The sequence below is a fragment of the Zingiber officinale genome, chromosome 11A (assembly GCF_018446385.1).
Source record: "Zingiber officinale cultivar Zhangliang chromosome 11A, Zo_v1.1, whole genome shotgun sequence".
In the NCBI taxonomy this organism is placed as follows: domain Eukaryota; kingdom Viridiplantae; phylum Streptophyta; class Magnoliopsida; order Zingiberales; family Zingiberaceae; genus Zingiber; species Zingiber officinale.
The window spans coordinates 84,975,699-84,996,047 of NC_056006.1; positions in this window are offsets into that span (position 1 = coordinate 84,975,699).

Genomic DNA, 20,349 nt, shown 5'->3' on the forward strand with positions numbered 1-20,349 from the left:
TTAGGCGGAGTAGTCCCTTTACAATGTTGACAGCTCACAAAAGTAGTAGAATAAGAATAGAAGTCGTTTTACAAGTGATGTTCTAATCTACTGGGATCAAAGTTGTATTTATAGTCTTGATCGGGGTGCTTAGAAGGGTTCTAGGGGCCTGGACGTGGATAGAATTTTATTCTCTTCGCAATAGATCGTGCCACATCAAGTTTTGATAAAATTTTTGGTCTAGGCACTCAGACCAAAGTCAACCTTTGTGTTGACTTTTTAGTCCAGGCTCTTGCTCCATCTCCACTCGATTGGGTGATTTCGGTCATCCGGAATAGAGCTCACCAGAACCTATTTTCTAGCCTTCACAGGCAACCTTCCACTCTGGCTTCTTGTCTCTCAGAAACGCCGCCGCCTCCTTCTCGTCCACCAGCGTACTCTTCCATAGCACCTCGTCCCTCGGACGCACCAAGCCCATCTACTCTCTCCCGTGCCATCCTTCATGCTAGCCGCGTCTTTCGCTCGACTTCCTGTGCTCCTAAGTTCCTGCACATTTAGACACAGGGCATCAAAATAAAAATAGAACCTAACTTGACTTGGTTGATCACATCAAAACCATCATGGGGTACTTACAAAATAGAGTTAGAATAATATGCAAACAATATATAAAAATTAACTTTGACAGCCTCTGGACTGCCCAGTCTTGACTTTGAGTTTCACAGAAACTTTATATTTGACCGATGCTTACTATTCTCTCTTCAGGGAACGCGCCCTCACCTACTCCTCTCAAGAGATATTACTTTTTACCAAACCAGTCCTCGAGACCATCTAGACTTTTGCTCAGCATCTGAAACTTCAGGAGGTTGGGATGTTCAATTCTCGATGGGTTGAATTCTGAATGTACGATTCTGGTAGGAGGTCGAGATATTTGATTCTCGATTGGTGAAGTTCAAATGTGTAATTCTGGCAGGAAGACCTGGTGGATCAGATTGGACGTCAATAAGATAACTTGACATTTGGTAAGTGAAGGTAAGTTACTAGAGGAGAGTGACTTAGTGAGGAGGTATCCCTTTGAGGGGACAGTAGGCATCGATCAAGTCTAGGTTCATTTTGGATTTCTAAAATGAGATCTTAACTAGTTCCTGGTCTTGGAAGGATAGGAACAAATTATTATTGCTATTCTATTATTATGTTAACTTTATTTTACAGGTTAGATATTTTATGTTGAACTAACATATTTTACAGGCTAAAAGGAGCACAAAAAGTCTCGGGTGAACAGTGCCCGAGACGCCTTCCAAGCGACGGAAGGTGCCTTGAACTGGGCAATGGAAGGCGCCTTCGGTCAGATAAGGTAGAAGGCTTCATCGAAGATAAGGAGCATATTTGTCAGGATAAAACTTTGGAGTTGAAGGCGCCTCCAGTGCCATAGAAGGCGCAAATAAAAGAGCATCTCGACCAGCAACTCATACACACTTCTACTACAAGCTTCTACGTGTCTGTTTGATATTCCGACTACTCTAGATTCATGCTACTACTCTGCTACGACGCTATTGCGCCCGACTACTACTAAGGATTTGTCCAACAGTAAGCTTGATCTGATCATCTTCGAAGGTGTTGGGCAACGAACGTTTAGTATTGTACTTAATTTCTGCATAAAGGAAAATGTAGCATTTTACACTTATCCTGACTTTTTGATTGTACTTGTTTCCATCTTCCAACGTTTCTAGAAGAGGATTTTAGTGGATTATCCATCAATAGGTCTGCGGGACTTGGGTCTTGGAGTAAGAGCCGCTGAAGGCTCCGAACCAAGTAAAATGGCTTGCGTTCATGTGATATCTTGTTTCTGTCTTTTTCGCTGTGTATACTTTATTTTTAAAAAGAAGAAAAACATAAGTTTTTAAAATCACATGATTCATCGCTCCCCCCTCTCATGTGCGTTTCGATCCAACAAGTGGTATCAAAGCAAGGTTTTGCTCTGAATTGGTGCAACTACCAATCAAGCTGAGGGAATTGTTTTATTTTTTTCCAGATTTTGATTTTTCATATTTTATTTGAATTGGTAAAATTTACCTCTTCAAATACTTCTTTTTCATTCAATTTTTACTCGAAGTTGGTGCAACACCACTCGAGTCGATGATATTTCTTTTTACTTCAAACTCTGATAATCCAAGACCTAGTCTTGGGATATCTTTTTTCTATCTTTTTTTTGTAAGATAATTCAAATGACACAAATCAAAGGGTTAAATACCGCCTGCCTTCTTCTCTTCAATGGAAATGATTTTTTTTATTGGAAGAAGAGAATGGAGGTCTACTTGAAGATTGACATAGAGAAGTGGTTCACCATCCGATGAGGATACAGGGCGTCTGTAGATGAAGCAACTAAAGTACCCCTCGACCCAGAAAGATGGAATCCAAAAGATAAGAAGAAGACCCAAATTGACTCAAAGGCATTAAACACGATCCAGTGCGAACTCATGAAAGAATAACTTAACCGAGTCGGCCGGCATGAGAACGCAAAGGAGCTATGGGACAAGTTCATCGAATTACGCTAAGGAACCAATGACACTAAGGTAACTAAACGAGTCCTTCTTATAAATTCTTTATTTAATATCAAAATGCAGGATACAGAAACCGCAAGCCAACTACACTCGAGGATCAAGGATATCCTCAATGGCCTGCACATGATTGAACATCAACTCGAGAATTGCAACATTATCAGGTATTCTCTGAATTCGTTTCCTCGAACCTCACTATGGACATCGATCATAGATGCCTATAAGGTTTTGAGGAACCTTTCAAAGTTGAAATTAGATGAGTTGTTTTGTGAATTAGAGTTTCACAAACAAACTAACTCTACAAAGGTCGAGAAAGGAATTACTTTTCTTGTAGGTACTTCGAATGAACCCAAAGTACGAACCCAAGCCAAACCCAAGGTAGAAATTGAGTCTGTCTTAGAATCAGATGAAGAAGAGCAGCTAGTGAACCTGGTAAGGAAAATGTTCACTAGATGCAAGAGAAACTTCTCCAAGCACGACATAAAGAAGATGTCCAAGTCCACATCCAACAACTTAAAAGCGAACATCATGTGCTACGGCTGCAACAAGAAAGGGCACTTTAAACACAAATGCCCTAATGAAGATAAGATGAGGAAGACAAAGAAGAAGAAGGCACTCAAGGTGACTTGGGGCGAGTCTTCCTCGGACAATCGGAAGCAGATGAATCAAGGCAAGTAAGTTACCTCGCCCTGATGACAACCGGAGGCGAATTGGATCAAGAAGACTAATTTGAATACGAGTTGAGCAACGGATTCGCATATAGTTCAGATGAACCAAATGGGGTAAATTTTAATTATACTACAAAGTTTTTCAAGATAATTTCTTATTTAAATAAAAAATTAACAAAAATTAAGGAACACGCTAAACTCCTCCTTAAGGAAAATATCATTCTTAAGGAACAACTGAGCTTGACCTCCTTAACTGACCAAGTTCAAGATAAAAATTCAACTCAAGTTACAAACCTTGAGGTAGAAAATTATGTCTTAAAAAGTTAAGTTAAAGAATTAATAGAACAGTTGGAAAAGTTTACCTCAGGAACCAAGTATCTAAACATGATACTTGCATCCCAAAGATCCGTGTACAATAAATCCGAACTCGGATACAAGTCTAACTCTACCCTTAAATCATTTCTAACCATAACTAAAAATAAAAAAGTAACTAAAGCTTGGGTTTCGAAAGCTTGTTTCGAAAGCTTGTCTAACCAAGCAAGTAAGACTCAGTCAATACTATATACCTAAAAATAAAATATACTACCTAAAACCAAATCAAACTAAACCAAATAACTCAACCTTAATCTCAAAAATTAAACCTTCTAAGCTAAATTCAAACCTAAAAAAAATCAAATCAAATCAAATCAATCAAAAACTAAACTTAAATTAAATAAATACAAAATTAATCTAAACTCAAACTATAACCAAGTTTATTATAACTATATAACACATTGACACAAACCTAAAACTTAAACCCAAGCTCAATAATTCAGGGGAAGGCTTCAAATTAGTTGGCATCTCCAAAACAATAGTCTAACTAGTTGGGTAATTAAGATTAGTTAAATCAGCGATAAAATTTAACATGACAAATAATACTGGAGAAGTTTTGGATGATAGTAGGTTAGGGAAGCTCTGTCTATGCATGTCTAAGAAGATATAGCTTTGACCTGGTGCATTTAACTTAGTGGAACTAATTGAAGCTACTCCTTACTAATCCTAGTTGGTTAGACCAAAGTTTTATACTAAGTTCTGTGCGCAAGACTATTTAAAAATTTTCAAAGCACATTGTTACTCTAATGATGTCCAAGTGACTCACCACGACTTAAACGTTTATCCAAAGAATGCTTGCTTATTGGACCAAAGCTAAACTTGGATATAACATAAGTTAAACTAAACCATGAAATTTAACTTAACTCATCTAATAAAATTATTAGATTCCCTTGATTGAAAATATAGATCGGGTGAGATGAATAAGGATTAAATTAAATTAAATTAATTTAAAAGTTAAAATCAAAATCAAAATAACACAACTTAAATAAAGTTAAGTTAACACTTGAGCTAAACTTTTTACTCCTACTCTTTGTAGGAATTTAAATGGATATTGGACAATGATTACTCCCAACACATGACCAGGGATAAATAATGTTCACAAAATTGACATTCAAAAGACAAGGAACAATTACTTTTGGAAATAACATAAAACTTAAGATAATTGGAATAGATAACATTGAACTAGAATCTAATTTCATTATCCATAAAGTACTACTTATTGAAAATTTCAAATTCAACTTACTCAATGTTAATCAATTGCGTGATTCAGAATATAAGGTTAGATTTACATCCATTGAATGTTTAATTAAACATATGAAAGACCTCATAATAAAATTTAAAAGGAGTTAAGAATAATAATATTTACACAATTTACCTAGTTAGCTCCTCACTTAAGTGTCACTTGACACAAAAGGAGGAAACCTAGCTATGATATAGAAGACTGTCTCACTCTCACTTTAGAAATCTCAGAGGACTACTAAAACTACTCAACTTAGACTCAACAATTTATAATGTTTGTCAATAAGGAAAACATACTAAATCAACCCACAAACCAACTAATCAAACTCAAACTAATTCAACACTTGAATTATTACACTTATGATTTATTTGACTCAGATGAGATTAAGTCTATTAATGGAAATTTATACTGTCTAGTAATAATTGATGATTACTCAAGATTCATTTGGATAAAATTTTTAAAAAATAAAGATGAAATATTTAGTGATTTCTATAAACAAACTAAAAACAAAAAATACCTAAAAATCAAAAGAATTATGAATGATAATGGTGGGGAATTTAAAAACATATGTTTACTAAATTCTGCTTAGAAAATAGATATCATCAAGAATTTTCGTGTCCTAATACACCTTAACCAAACAGAATAGTTGAAAGAAAAACTAGAACCCTCCAAGAAGTCACTAAGACAATGTTTAATGAATACCAACAACCAAATATTTCTAGGTAGAAGTTGGTAGTACAGCCTACTTGTACAAAATAGAACAACAATAAATAAGAAACATAATAAGACTCTATTTGAAATTTACTATTATAAATTACCTAATATTAAATATTTTAAAGTATTTGGGTGTTCAGTCTATATATTAAATACAAAAGAACGTTTAGGAAAATTTACCTCGAAAGTTGAAAATAAAATTTTTGTAGGATACTCACTAAATAGTAGAGGGTACAAAGTTTAAAATAAAAATACCCTAAGAATTGAAGAAACAATAAATGTAAAATTTGATGAATCTAACTCTAAGGAAACTAACTAAAATCAAACTCAACCACAATCAATTGACTTTGTTAGAGCTAGCACTGATCTAGGGGGAGCAAGTGAACCTAATAGACGAACATAAAGATCAACAAAATCAACCACAAGAAAATGAACAAACATAAACTGAATCTAGAACAACAAGAGTCAACCCAGACCACCTAATTGAACAAATAATAGGTGACCCAAGACTAAGGGTTCAAACTAGATTGTTATTTAGAAACCTAAGTTAAATATCTTTAATTTCAAAGATTGAACCCAAAATAGTAAAAGAATTTTTACTTGACCCAGAATGATTATTATTATACAGGAAGAATTGGCCCAATTTGAGAGAATGAAGTTTGGGATTTAGTACAATTACCTGATCATAAAAAGGTTATAGAAACAAAATGGGTATTTAGAAATAAACTAAGTGAAAATAGAGAAATTGTTAGAAATAAAGCTAAACTAGTAGCTAAAGGATTTAGTTAAGTAGAGAGACTTAACTATGATGAAACCTATGCCCCAATAGTCAGACTTGAGTCTATTAGAATGCTACTAAGCTATGCAGCCCATAAAGGATTTAAACTTTGTTAAATGGATGTTAAATCGGCCTTTTTAAATGGGCTAATAAAAGAAGAAGTCTATGTAGGTCAACCACTTGGGTTTGAGAGTTTAGATCATCCTGACCATGTGTTTAAACTAAAAAAAAACATTATATGGTCTTAAACAAGTACCTAGGGTTTGGTATAAAAGATTAACCTACTATCTAATCTCTAAAGGATTCAACTACGGTCAAATTGATCCAGCTCTATTTGTAAAATCACTTAAGCTTGATATTTTTATAGCCCAAGTATATATACACAATATAATCTTTGGTTCAACCGACTCAAAATTTTTACAAGAATTTATAACCTTACTAGAATAAGAATTTGAAATGAGTTTAGTAGGTAAACTAATATATTTCTTAGGTTTACAAATTAAACAAATAAATGAAGAAAATTATGTTTATCAACAAAAATACACAAAAGAATTACTTAAAAATTTAAAATGGAAAATATCAAAGAAATAAAAACACCAATGGCAACTAACACAACTTTAGATGTGATCCAAATGGAAAACCAGTAAATCTAAAATATTATAGGAGTGTTATAAGTAGCCTCTTATACTTAACTAAAAATTGGCATGATATCTTATTTGCAGTTAGTATGTGTGCTAAATATTAAACCTGTGCTAAGGAGTCCCACCTAACAAATGTTAAAAGAATTTTCAGATATTTAAAAGGCATAATAAATGTAGGAATTTGGTACCCTAGAACACCCAATTTTGAACAATAGATTACTTTGACTTAGGTTATTGTTGGTTGATACTCGGAATATCATACCGGTTCCTCTGTACAAAAATTTTGTGCAAGTCCTGAACCATTTCTAACAATCTATTGTGTTCTTTAGAAATTAAATTTGAAATCGCAAACGGAACTTAATATCATTGATTCCAAATTTAACTTATCTGTTCTTAGTGGTCTAGACTTGGATCGCAAATGATGCTTAACATTATTGATCCAAATCCACCTATGTTACAAATTCAATTAAATATTAATTTCAGAGATCGGCTTCCAGGTTAAACATGGCAAGACACTAGGCCTTCTTGGGTATGGGAGCATCCACCACTTCCTAGACAAAGCCTTTCAACGAAATTCAATATTTAATTTCCTTATAGTAACCCTAGGTTTAACAAAAAAGAACAATCAAATCACAAGTTTGAAAAAAATAAAAGAAACACAAACTTGAATCACAAATTTGAAACCTAGAAATATTAGCCTCTTGTATGTGGTATTTCAAGATCTAAATAAAAGGATGAACTAGTTATGATGCGGAAACTAGTTATACCTTTTATAGCTTTTAGACCTTACGATCTTTTGCCATATTCCTCTTCTTATCTCGGACGTCGTGTGGGCGACGATCTACCGAGACGAGAATCCACCCAAGCCTCCTTCTTCTCCTTGCAAGTTTCGGCCACCAAGAATCTCCTAGAGATGAAGGTCTTCGGCCACCAACCAAGCTCCAAGGGATGCAAAGAAACAAAGTCTCCTTTCTCTACTTCTTCTCCATGCAAAATCCGGCCACCAAGAGTCTCCTAGAGAGTCGATGCCGCCGGCCATAGAAGAAGAAAAGGGCAAGAGGATGAGGGCCGGCCACACCAAGGAAGAGAAGAGAAATAATAGATGATAGGTTATAAGGTGAGGCACCTCTACCCTCTCTTTTATATTCCTTGGTTTTGGCAAATAAGGAAAGTTTAATAAATAGAATTTCCTTATATTCCTTGCTAATGTTTAAGAAGAAAAATTTAATTAAAAATTTCCTTATAAACTCTTAATGGTCGGCTACCTCATTGTCCTCCAAAGAAGCTAAGGAAAGTTTTAAACACAAAATTTAAACTTCCTAATTTATTTCCGGAAATTTTTAAAATAAAAATTTCTCTTTAAAAAATTCCCTTCATGGTTGGTCATAAAAAGAAACTTTTATAAATTAAAATCTCTCTATTAAAACATGTGAATGATTTATAAAAAAGAAAAGTTTTCTCTAAAATTAAAATCTTCCTTTTAACTACAAATAAGGAAAGATATCAAATCTTTCTCTTAATTTTTTGTAGAAAACTATAAAAGGAAAGATTTATAATTTTAAAATTCTCTTTTAAAATCATGAGGATGGTTACAAAAAGGAAAGTTTTATCAAAAATTAAAATCTTCATTTTAACTATAAATAAGGAAAGATATCAAACCTTTCTCTTAATCTTTTGTAGAAAGCTATAAAAGGAAAGATTTAAATTTTAAACTCTCTTTTAAAACCATGGCTTCCACATAAGAAAGATTTTAAAAAATAAAATCCTTTTAATTTATTGTGGCCGGCCACCTAAGCTTGGGTTCAAGCTAGGGCCGACCACACTTCAACCCATCCAAGCCATGTCTTGGCCGACCCTTGCTTGGGCTCCAAGCTTGGCTTGGCCGACCACCTAAGGATGGGTAAGAAAGTGGGTATAGTGGGGTATTTGACTTTATAATTATGAGGCTATTGTTAGGATCCTGGATGGCTAGAGGGGGGTGAATAGCCTCTTCAAAAGCTAAAACTCAAAGATAAAACTCACACGAGTGGTTAGCGCAGCGGAAAACAAGTTAAGAACAGAATAAGAATAAGAGAAGAACCAAAGCAAACCACAGTGACTCAAGTGTTTACGAGGTTCGGGGATAACTTGCCCCTACTCCTCGGTGTCCGTAAGGTGGACAAGCCGATCTTCGGTAGATCAACCCCGGTGAACACCCGGCTATGAACTTTCTCCTTCTCGGTGGAGTGACCTCTCAACAAAATCTCAACAGGTATGTAGAATATAGCACAAGACTTACTGAGCTTGGTGACTTAGGAGAATGAAAATTAAGCTTACAGTCACGCGAAGGTCAGTGAAACAGAGAGCAAGTCGAGACAGCCGCTTCTCAGCCCCGAGCGTCAAAGCTTTTGCACCGATCGACAGAGAGTTTCTTTTCTCCAGAAAAACTTCTTCTTAACCCTCTCTTCAACCAGCCTTTTATGTCTCTGCCATCTCTGCCTTTTGCCCGCAACGGATCCCTGCCAAACTGCAGCAAATCTCTGCATCCAGCCATAGCATCGCCAATCACGCTTCTTTCTCATCTGATCATCTGAGCTCACACCAATGGAATTCTGGTCTTCACTGGTGTCTCTGAGCTCCACCCAATCACCATGAGTTGAGCTGATCGATGCCAGATCACCGCCAGATCGCAGCCACGACTTTGCTGCTTTAACAGGTTTACAGTGGAACATAGCAAAAGTTTCTCTGGTATCCTCTACTAATGAAGCTCAATTTGAAATCAACCAATTGCAAATTACCAGTAACCTGCACCTCAAAATCTTGCAGCAGATGGTTAGAAATATTTAGGCAAAAGCAACTTTGAATCGAAAGAATCGAGAAAGTGCATGCAAAAGACTATAATATGGATCGGCCGCACCGATCCATACGCTCAAATCTCTTTTCGATCACGATCGGTCGGACCGATCGAATTAACCCGATCGGTCCCCGGACCGATCGGTGTCACAAGATAGCCCGATCGGTCTCCGGACCGATCAGATTAATCCGACCGTCCCGAGACCGGTCAAGATCGATACAAGAGCGCAGATGCCATCGAGTTCTCACCGATCGGCGGACCGATCAGAATAACAAAGATGCCATCGAGTGTTTACCGATCGGTCCGTAGACCGATCAGGCACACTTAGCCACCGATCGGTCCGCCGACCGATCACCGTGCCACTTAGCATCGGATCGGTCACCGATCCAAGGTCGTGATTTAAGAGGCAAGCTTCCAAGCTTGCTACCCTTAATCCGACACAGAGACCGAGCTACCGAGCTCTTCTCCGACTATACATGCCAAGTTTCCATACTTGGACTTTAATACCGGATGTCCGATCACCCTTGATCCATCTGGATTTTCCCTTGCCTGGCTTCACTCACCAGAACTTTCCAATTGCCTGGCTTCATTCACCAGGACTTTCCAATTGCCTGGCTTCACTCACCAGGACTTTCCAATTGCCTGGCTTCACTCACCAGGACTTTCCAATTGCCTGGCTTCACTCACCAGGACTTTTCCAATTGCCTGGCTTCACTCACCAGGACTTTCCAATTGCCTGGCTTCACTCACCAGGACTTTCCAATTGCCTGGCTTCACTCACCAGGACTTTCCAATTGCCTGGCTTCACTCACCAGGACTTCTCCAATTGCCTGGCTTCACTCACCAGGACTTCTCCAATGCCAAGCTCCTTGCTCGGACTTTTCCCAATCAGATTAATCAGGTCAACCAAGTCAACCCTGATTTGTCTGAGTTAATTCAATATCTGATTGAAACTTAAATCAGTGTCAACATCAAAACAACATCCAGGTCAGACTGTATCAACAATCTCCCCCTTTTTGTTGTTTGACAACACGATTTAAGTTTAGATCAGAAATGCTTTCATATCCATAATTTTAGGGAAATCGGGATCCTCCCCCTAAGACGGATATATCTCAAATATCTTCTCCCCCTTTTTCATATTGAGTTTACAATTCGTCTCTAAACTTCAAATACTCTCTCCCCCTTTGTCAAACACCGAAAAGGTATATATAAAAAATATGAGGACTGACAAACACCTCCCCCTTAAACCCATATCATAATCCATAAACAGAAGTAAGATATGATAGAACTCAAGCAATGTCATATACATAGCATGAAAAAGATATCATAGGAGTACAAAACGCATGAAAATAAACATAATGTCTAAAGTAGCAACCATCCAGGACAGGTAATCAACATCGTATCTAGAACAAAGTAGCACAATCAACAATCAATCACATAATCAAAATCAACTCGCATCCTCATCATGAGGAGCAGTGTCATCAGCAACAGGATAAGAGAATCCCTGAGGGGGCACGCCGCTGCCTGAAGATGGATCGTCTGTAGAAGGCTGAGGTGGTGGGTGGCTGGCCATCCATCCCATAAACGCCTGATGAGTAGCCAGCTGATGTCTCTGTAGGGTCTCAAAGCGTCGGTCAATGTGGAGACGTAGACCAACGAACTCAGCAGCCACCATCTCCTCGTGGCGATCAAATCGGTCCTCCAACTCCGCGATCTGCCAGCGCAGATCTGGATCCGCCTCGACAAGTGCAGCTGGAGCAGGAGCACGAGCACCCTGTCGTGGGAGTGGTAACTCACCCAGTGCCCTCCCATCCATCCACCTAATGGTCCCATCCTGACTGAGGATGCCAGATTTGGAAAACGCACGCTTCCCAAGTCGACAATCCTGGCGAACCATCTTCACCAACCTCCCCTTAGAGACATCTATACCCAAAGTCTCGAGCCAATCAGTAATGACATGCCCATAAGGCATATAGACATTGTCGCCGCTTGGCGTGCTATGGAATACGATGGATGCATAGATATTGGACATGATATCAAAATCTAGACGCCGACGTAACCCGTAAAGCATCAGACAGTGATACGGGCGAATCTCTGCCAACGATTTAGTGGTGATCGGTAGAAGACATTGTGTGACCACTTTAAAAAGGATATAGTCAGGAGGAGAAAGGCTAAGGGCTGGAAATGTGGGAAAGTCGTCATCCAACTCATCTAATCCATCCTGTCTGGGGTGTCCAAAGAAATACTCATAGATTGAGTCAGGTGAGGCATCGAGAGGAGGAGGCACGGGGTCTGGCAAATCAGGGTAGAAAGCGAGCAACCCCGTACTTACACGACAAGCCAAATAACCCAAGAAGTCAATCATATTGAAATCAACGTTTTGCTTAGCCACTCGGGTTCTATAATTACCATCCAAAGTCTGATGAAGATTATTATAGAATTCCGAGACTAAGTCAAGGTTGATGTCTCTCTCCAAATATACCAAGGTGTCAAGTTTGTAGTAGTCGATAGTTTCGGTTATGGACGGACAAAATTCGTTCATGTACTTCTTATCAACCGACCTACACGGGAGCAACTTGAAAGTCCTGTCCTTAAAGTTTTTCTCAAACTGTTGGTTCGGGAATCTCCCCGAACTGGATGGTTGAGGTCGGGAAGAGGTAGGAACCTTAGATTTGGACTTATCCGACTTAGAGGTACCCTCCCCTGCAGATTTCTTCCTAAGGATGGGAAATGGGACATGACCGGGGTACACATGGGAGCACAAGACCACAACAGATGAGTACCGACCCAAAAACGCAAATGCAGTGAGAAAAAAAAATGCTAAGGATGAATAGAATGGGAAGAGGAAGTTACCTTGGAGGCATTACTTCGTTCGTCGGAGAAAGAAACGAGGGTCGGCCGGCGCTGGGAAGAAGAAACGAGAGAAGTGGAGAGGTAGGGTTCGCGTGAGACGCCAAAGAATGGGAGGTTTTAAGAGGGTAGGTGACCAACCCGATCGGACGGCCGTCCGATCAGGAGAAGGATTGAACGATCAGATCCTTGGATCGGAGATAGCGGATCGGTCCCTGGACCGATCAGGCATCCTTCAGATCGGTCCCGGGACCGTTCAAAACGCGAACAGAACCTATCGAAATTTCCTGATCGGTCGGCAACCTCTCTGTTCGATATCTGAACGGTCTGCAGACCGTTCAGATATGATTGTCGCAAGAGAGCCCCTGACCGGACTGTGGACCGATCAGGGAGTCTCCTGACCGGTCCAGCGACCGATCAGTGTCTGATACTTCAGACTTCTGATATCTGAAACTCGTATCAAAAATCCTAAATTTTGTTCCAACAACTTCCTAGGATCCTAGAAGCCCATAGATTATGGTTAGTGATATCAGATGGATAATTCCTAATGATTTGCTCTCAAGAATTGAACTCATTCAAGGCTTAGAAATTCAAAATTTAAACCTTCTCGATTCTTAGCTTCAAAATCAGTGAATCTCCACAAACTTAGGAAATTGCTGAAACTACAATCTGTAGTGAAGCAAAGTCCCAAAACTGACATAGGCTACCTGTAACCTATTCCAAAATTCGTCCTTTCTATGATTAGTTTCAAGTTTGTCAAAATAAGTCTTAGTTCCTAATACTTCTTTATCAACTTGTCCTAACATCAATCAAAGTCATGAAATGTATCAAGCAAAAAGTATCAACCAAACACATTAACTATGTTAGACAATTTCTAGACAAAAGTCCAACCAAGATTCCTTGGTTGGAATGTATGAGTAAGATCTAGGAACCAAATACACATGAATTGTGTAATGGTGTTCCCCAAACTCAATTAATGTCTCTTCAACCTAATTATTCAAGGGATGCATGATACATTTTGAATAATTTGGTTGATCCTAGCATCTCACCCCATTTCTAGCAAACAAAAACATTTTGTTAAACCTTATAGTGTATGTGAGATGTTCCCAAGTTGCCCAAATTTTTGTCCCAATTACTCTTGTCATTTTAATAGTCCTTATTGATCATGGTGAAACTCTAATGACCTAAGGAGCCAAACACATTCCAACTCCCTCCTTAAATGACTAAATTCATTTTCCGGAAGGGGTTTGGTGAAAATATCAGCTAGGTTTGACTTTGACTCAACATATGTGAGTGCAATGTCTCCCTAGCTACATGATCTCTAATGAAGTGATGACGCACTTCAATGTGTTTTGTCCTTGAATGATGGACTGGATTTTTAGTTAGGTTAATCGTGCTAATGTTATCACATAGCACTTGTACACCCTTGTAAGAAAATCCATAATCCTCTAAGGTGTGTATCATCCACAACAATTGCGATACACTCTCTCCCATGGCAATATATTCAGCCTCGGTCGTGGAGAGAGCAACACAATGTTGCTTCCGACTTGACCAACTAACTAAAGATGACCCTAAAAATTGGCAACCCCCACTCGTACTTTTCCGATCCAATTTGCACCCAGCATAATCGGAATCGGTATAACCTATCAAGTCAAAAGACTCGGTACGAGGATACCAAAGACCTACTCTTATTGTGCCCTTAAGATATCTCAAAATTCTTTTGACTGCAATTAAATGAGATTCCTTTGCACAGACTTGATACCTAGCGCACATGCCCACAGCAAAAAGTATATCGGGTCTACTGGCTGTGAGATATAGAAGACTACCGATCATGCTTCTATATTGCGTTAGATCAACTGGTTTTCCACTCTCATCATTGTCAAGGCGAGTGTTTGTCGCCATTGGAGTGGACACTTCCTTAGAGTCACTCATATTGAATTTTCTGAGCATCTCTTGAGTGTATTTTGCTTGATGGACATAAATACCATCTCTAGTTTGTTTGATTTCGAGTCCAAGGAAGAAAGTCAATTCTCCCACTAGACTCATCTCAAACTCACTCTCCATGTGAGTGATGAACTCATTTAAATAGCCCTTGTTGTTTGAGCCACAAATTATGTCATCGACATATACTTGGGCTACAAAAATATTTTCACCATCTCTACGTAGAAATAGTGTTGGGTCTATTTGTCCTCTAACAAAGCCCTTCTCTAGTAGATATGTTGACAACCTTTCGTACCAAGCTCGTGGTGCTTGTTTAAGCCCATAAAGTGCTTTCTTGAGCTTGTACACGTGATTTGGAGATTCGGTATTCACAAATCCCGGTGGTTGTTCAACATAAACTTCTTCCTTAATGAGACCATTTAAGAAGGCCGATTTTACATCCATTTGATAGAGCTTGAAACCTCTATGTGCAGCAAAAGCTAGCATTAAGCGAATGGACTCTAATCGGGCCACTGGAGCATATGTCTCATCATAATCAAGGCCTTCAACTTGACTATAGCCCTTGGCTACAAGTCTTGCCTTGTTTCTAACTACCTCTCCCTTTTGGTTCAATTTGTTCTTGAAGACCCATTTGGTTCCAATAATGGTGGTCTTCTTAGGTCTGGGAACCAAGTCCCATACTTGGCTCCTCTCAAATTGACCTAATTCGTCTTGCATAGCTATGATCCACTCAGGATCATGCAATGCCTCATCAATTAATCTAGGTTCAATTTCTGAGATCAAAGCGACCTCATTGGACTCATTTCTAAAGAATGACCTAGTCCTAACCCCTTGATGGATGTCTCCCACAATCTGGTCTTGGGGGTGACTAGTGTCTAACCTAGACTGCCTTGGTGCTGATGGTGCCTCATGAGTGGTCTCCTGGTGAGTGAGTGGTTGACCCGACTCGAGTTGACGTGACTCGAGTTGTATTTTGATGTTTGACTTGGGAAGATTGTCGGTGCAACCTTAGGTCAAGGTTGACCTAGTTGAGTTGCATGTTGATGATTGACACTCGTGAGAGAGTTCTATTCTTGATATGGGACAAGAATAGATGTTTGGGAGATTATTGGTGCAACCGTAGGTCAAGGTTGACCTGGTTGACCGGATTCGGGAAAAGTCCAAGTATGGAGACTTGGCACGGAAAAGTCCAAGCAGGGAGCTTGGCACTGGAAAAGTCCAAGTATGGAGACTTGGCACGGAAAAGTCCAAGTAGGGAGCTTGGCACGCGAAAAGTCCAAGTATGGAGACTTGGCACGGGGAAAGTCCTAACTGGGATGTTAGGCAGTGTGGAAAATCCTGGTGAGTGAAGCCAGGTGAAAATCCTAGTGAGTGAAGCTAGGTGAATGGGAAAGTCCTAACTGGGATGTTAGGCAGTGTGGAAAGTCCTGGTGAGTGAAGCCGTGCGGTGGAAAGTCCCGTGAGTGAAGCCAAGGGGAAAGTCCTAACGGGATGTTAGGCGGGTGGAAATCCTCGTGAGTGAAGCGGTGAAAGTCCAGTGAGTGAAGCCGGGCAGGAAAATCCGGATGGATTGGTGATGACCAGGCTGTTGAGAAAGTCCAAGTAGGTCAAAGGATTGACCGGACACTTGGCGAGGAGTTCTAGCAGTCAAGGGAGTGACCGGATGCTAGGGATGAAGTACCAATAGGTCGAGGTTGACCGGATATTGGTTTGGAAGTCTTGGGATTTGGTTTGGACAAAAACCAAGCTCGGATCGGTCACCGACCGATCCGGATACTCGATTTGTTGTGACCGATCGATATCGAAGCTTGTTATCGACGGCCGTGACCGATCGCCAGCAAACAGAGGCGCAAAGAGGCAGCGATCGGTCCAGCATCGATCAAGATGTCCTGATCGGTGCGGGGACCGATCGAGACGGCGTCACCGAAAGCGAGGGTCGGGATCGGCCCGTGGACCGATCACGGGCTCGATCGGTCCACGCACCGATCGTAACCCGCAAGGTGGGCAGGAGAAAGCTGATCGGTCCGGGACCGATCGAATAGGTCCTGATCGGTCCCCCGACCGATCAGTAAGCTCACAGCCGCAACGGCTAGATTTCTTCGTTTTCTTCGCAGGTATAAAAGGAGGCTGCAGCTCCGCTTCTTCTTCTTCCTCCTTCCTGTTTGCTGTGCTTGAGTTTTGTTGAGCTCGTCCAAAGCTTCGTGTGAGCTGTTAGAGTTTTTTAAGCTGCTGCTTCATCCGGACTCCAGTCGACGAGAAAGCAAGATTGGTAGAGTGCTTGTGTATTCTTATTGTATTTCTTGCTTACTCTTTGTTCTTGTACTCTTTGTTTGCTGTTGCAAACGTTTGTGGCGAGGTTTCTCCACCCACAAGGAGTATATTGTATTAGCCGGTTCTCCGGGGACTCATCCACCGACGGATTGACCGGACTCGTCCACCTTACGGACACGCCGAGGAGTAGGAGCCCTAATCTCCGAACCTCGTTACATCCTCGTGTTAAGGTTTGGTTTTCTTCTCTTTCGTTTCTTTGTATTTTCCGCTGCGACTAACCTAATTGTAGGAAGAAACGAGAGCGATTTGGGGCGGCTATTCACACCCCCCTCTCTAGCCGTACGAAGGATCCTAACAAGTGGTATCAGAGCAAGGTTGCTCTTCGTCGGATCAACATCCGTGGGAGCAAAGCTAGAGATGGATCAATTCGGAGAAGACATCACGATTCCACCCTTCTACAACGACAACTTCACATATTGGAAGGTAAGGATGATGTATTTTCTTAGGACTAATATGTTGAACTGGTTTTGTGTACAAGAAGGGTTTTCTCCTCCAATGGATAAAGAAGGAAAGCCTCTAGAGAAGAACAAGTGGACGAAGGAACAAGTCCACCAATCCACGATCAACAATGAGGTAACTAAAACAATTGAATTTTCATTACCTACTAATATTTTGTGTAAGATAGGTAAATACAACAATGCCAAGGAATTGTGGGATAACTTGGCCAAGTACCATGAGGAGAGCTCCACTTCAAGCCATGAAGAGGAGCCTAGTGAGCCAAGTAGCTCACATCATGGAGGGAGCGAATTGGGAGTTGAGGGCTACTCAACATCCAAGGAAGAAGAGGAGGAGAGTTCCTCTTGCTCAAGTTCGGAGCAAGAAGAGGAAGTTTCCACCTCCGGAAGGGTTGAAGAAGAAAGCTCATCTCCACCCTCAACCCTAGGTAACTCAAGCAATTTAAGTTCAATTAAATTACACATTGTGTGCTTTGAGTGTAGGGAACATGGGCATTACAAGAGTAAGTGTCCAAAGAGGGTAAGAAAGACTCCACCGGCGCCAAAGGTCAAGGAAGCCGGAGTCCCGAAACGCAAGGGCAAGGAGCACATCGTGTGCTTCCAATGCAAGCAAAGGGGACACTATAGGAGCCATTGTCCGAGGGGGAGGCAACCTCACAAGGGCAAGAGACCGGGCACAACGATAGGGGGAGCTAAGGCAAACCCTAAGGTAACCTCTAAGGTTCATTATTGCAATTCTAATAAAACTCATGCTAGTAGTTTTGTTGCAATTGTTAATAATGATAAGCATGTTAACTTTAGGAACCAATACATGTGCTTAGGAGCTAAACATGTTAGCCTAGGTAAGGATAACACTAGAAATACCAACCCTAGGATTAACGCTTCTAAAGTTAAGGAAAACCTAGGTAGAAATCCCAAAAAGACTAGACACATGCCTAGGAATATCTCAAGAGAAAATGACAAATTAAAACTTGAGGTATTAGAGAGGGAAAATCAAGTCTTGAGGTCAAGACTTGATAATTTAGAAAAGGCTCTTAAAAACATGGAGAAGTCATCTCTAGGGTTTAAGGGTCAAAAACCAAAGCCTAAGGACAAGAAAGGTTTGGGTCACAAACCTAAGTCCCAAATGGTCAAGCCCACCTATCATAATGTTCCATTCGATTATGGAACAAAACCTAGGGCTAGGAAGACCACCACCAAGGTCACAAGGGGAGTCACCCCTAGAGTTGATCTTGATGAGACCCAAATGACCAAGGCTTTAAAGCCTAAGAGGGTCATTAGGAGGGTTGCTAGGGAAGTCATCCCTAGTGAATTTTTAGTGAACCCAATGAGCTCAAGTAGGTATTGGGTTCCTAGGAGCATCTTCTCTACCCCATAGATGGGTTAGAGAGTGTCAACTCCAATAAGAAGGGTAGTTAACCCAACTTTGAGGAAATTGACACTCAAGGAGCATTTTCAAGGTTTTGGGAACCTTTGAAAATGAAAGGGATAATCTTTATCATTCACTCCTTGGAAGAGTAAAGTGTGCCAAAGTGAGAATATATTAATCTTACTTTAAGTTGACACAATTTTGAAAAACCTAGAGAAATATCAAATTGGGATTTTGATATTCTCTTAGGTAATCAAGGCAATCCGGGCCTTAAATTAGAAGTGCTACTCTTGTAGAATTTTAAATGGTATAAATCAAACAAGAGATCAAGAAATGCCAATTTGGGTTTTGACATTTTCTTGGAGCACTTTGGGCAATCTAGGATTAGGACTTAAGTTAGCTAAGTGATTAAGGATACTTAGATAGGGAATTTAGGTATTTTATTTGTGCTAACTTGCCATGATTGGTTGCCATATGCCATGCCATGACATCATATTTATTTTATTATCATTTGAAATGTCATGATAATGCTTAGGTTATCTATATGTCATGTGTTAGTTTAGTTTCAAACTTTATGCCATGACATCATGACATTGGCACATGTTTTCATTTATGTTATTAATTTATGCCATGTCATCATCTCTTGCATTAATAATCAATGAAATTGATTTAAGGATGAAAAACACATTTTGATATTGAGATCAAATTTGTGTTTAGAAAATGCATGAGACCTTAGCCTAAGATACCTAAACCCATATCTCACATCAAAATTGACATGGATGTGCTTGATACACTCTAGATGTGTGTGAGATATTAGGATCATGAATTAGGATCAAGGTGCATAGCTCTTGTACCTAGATGAGCCTAATTCAAGATATGAGGGATCATAGGGAAAGCTTGTGTACAAGTCATGTACATTTAGCCCTAAGATTATGGTCCTAAATTCAAAAGGTTTTAAAAGCATTTTAAAATTGATTTGGAAAACCTTGATGAAGCCATCTTAGTGATTGCATTCATCATTGAACATTATGATACAAAGTTGAGTTAAACTTGAATTATTTCAAAGTTTTTGAACTTTGTATCAAGATTGAAAAATGGAAACTACTTTCATAGAAAACTATTTTTCCATGGTAGTATATGTTATGAGGAATGTATCCTCGAATTTCACATTTTTCGAATTTTTGGAATTTTCTAGGAGTTTCTGAATTTCGGAAGGAAATTTGAAACTGATATCAGAGGTTGGGGACCGATCACGTTGAGAGGTCCTCGGTTAAGGACCGATCCAGATTGAGCATGGCCAAGTAGAAGAGTATCTTCTGCTGCGATCTCGTGAAGGCCTGATCGGTCCGGGGACCGATCCATGGTTTCGATCGACCGATCAACTTCCTTCGCTGTTCGTCTTGATCTGAAATTTCAGCTGGAAGTTGGGTTTTTGTAGATTTCTAAAGGTTTGGAACTCCCAAAGACATTGTTGGTGCAATGGTCAAGGGGGAGTTGACCTTTAGGGGGAGTTTATACTCCTTAAGACTTTTGAGAATTAGTGATATGGGATTATCACTAAATTGATTGTTGAGTTTAGTATCAAGGGGGGAAATTAAGAGTTTCAATGAAAGGTATGGGACT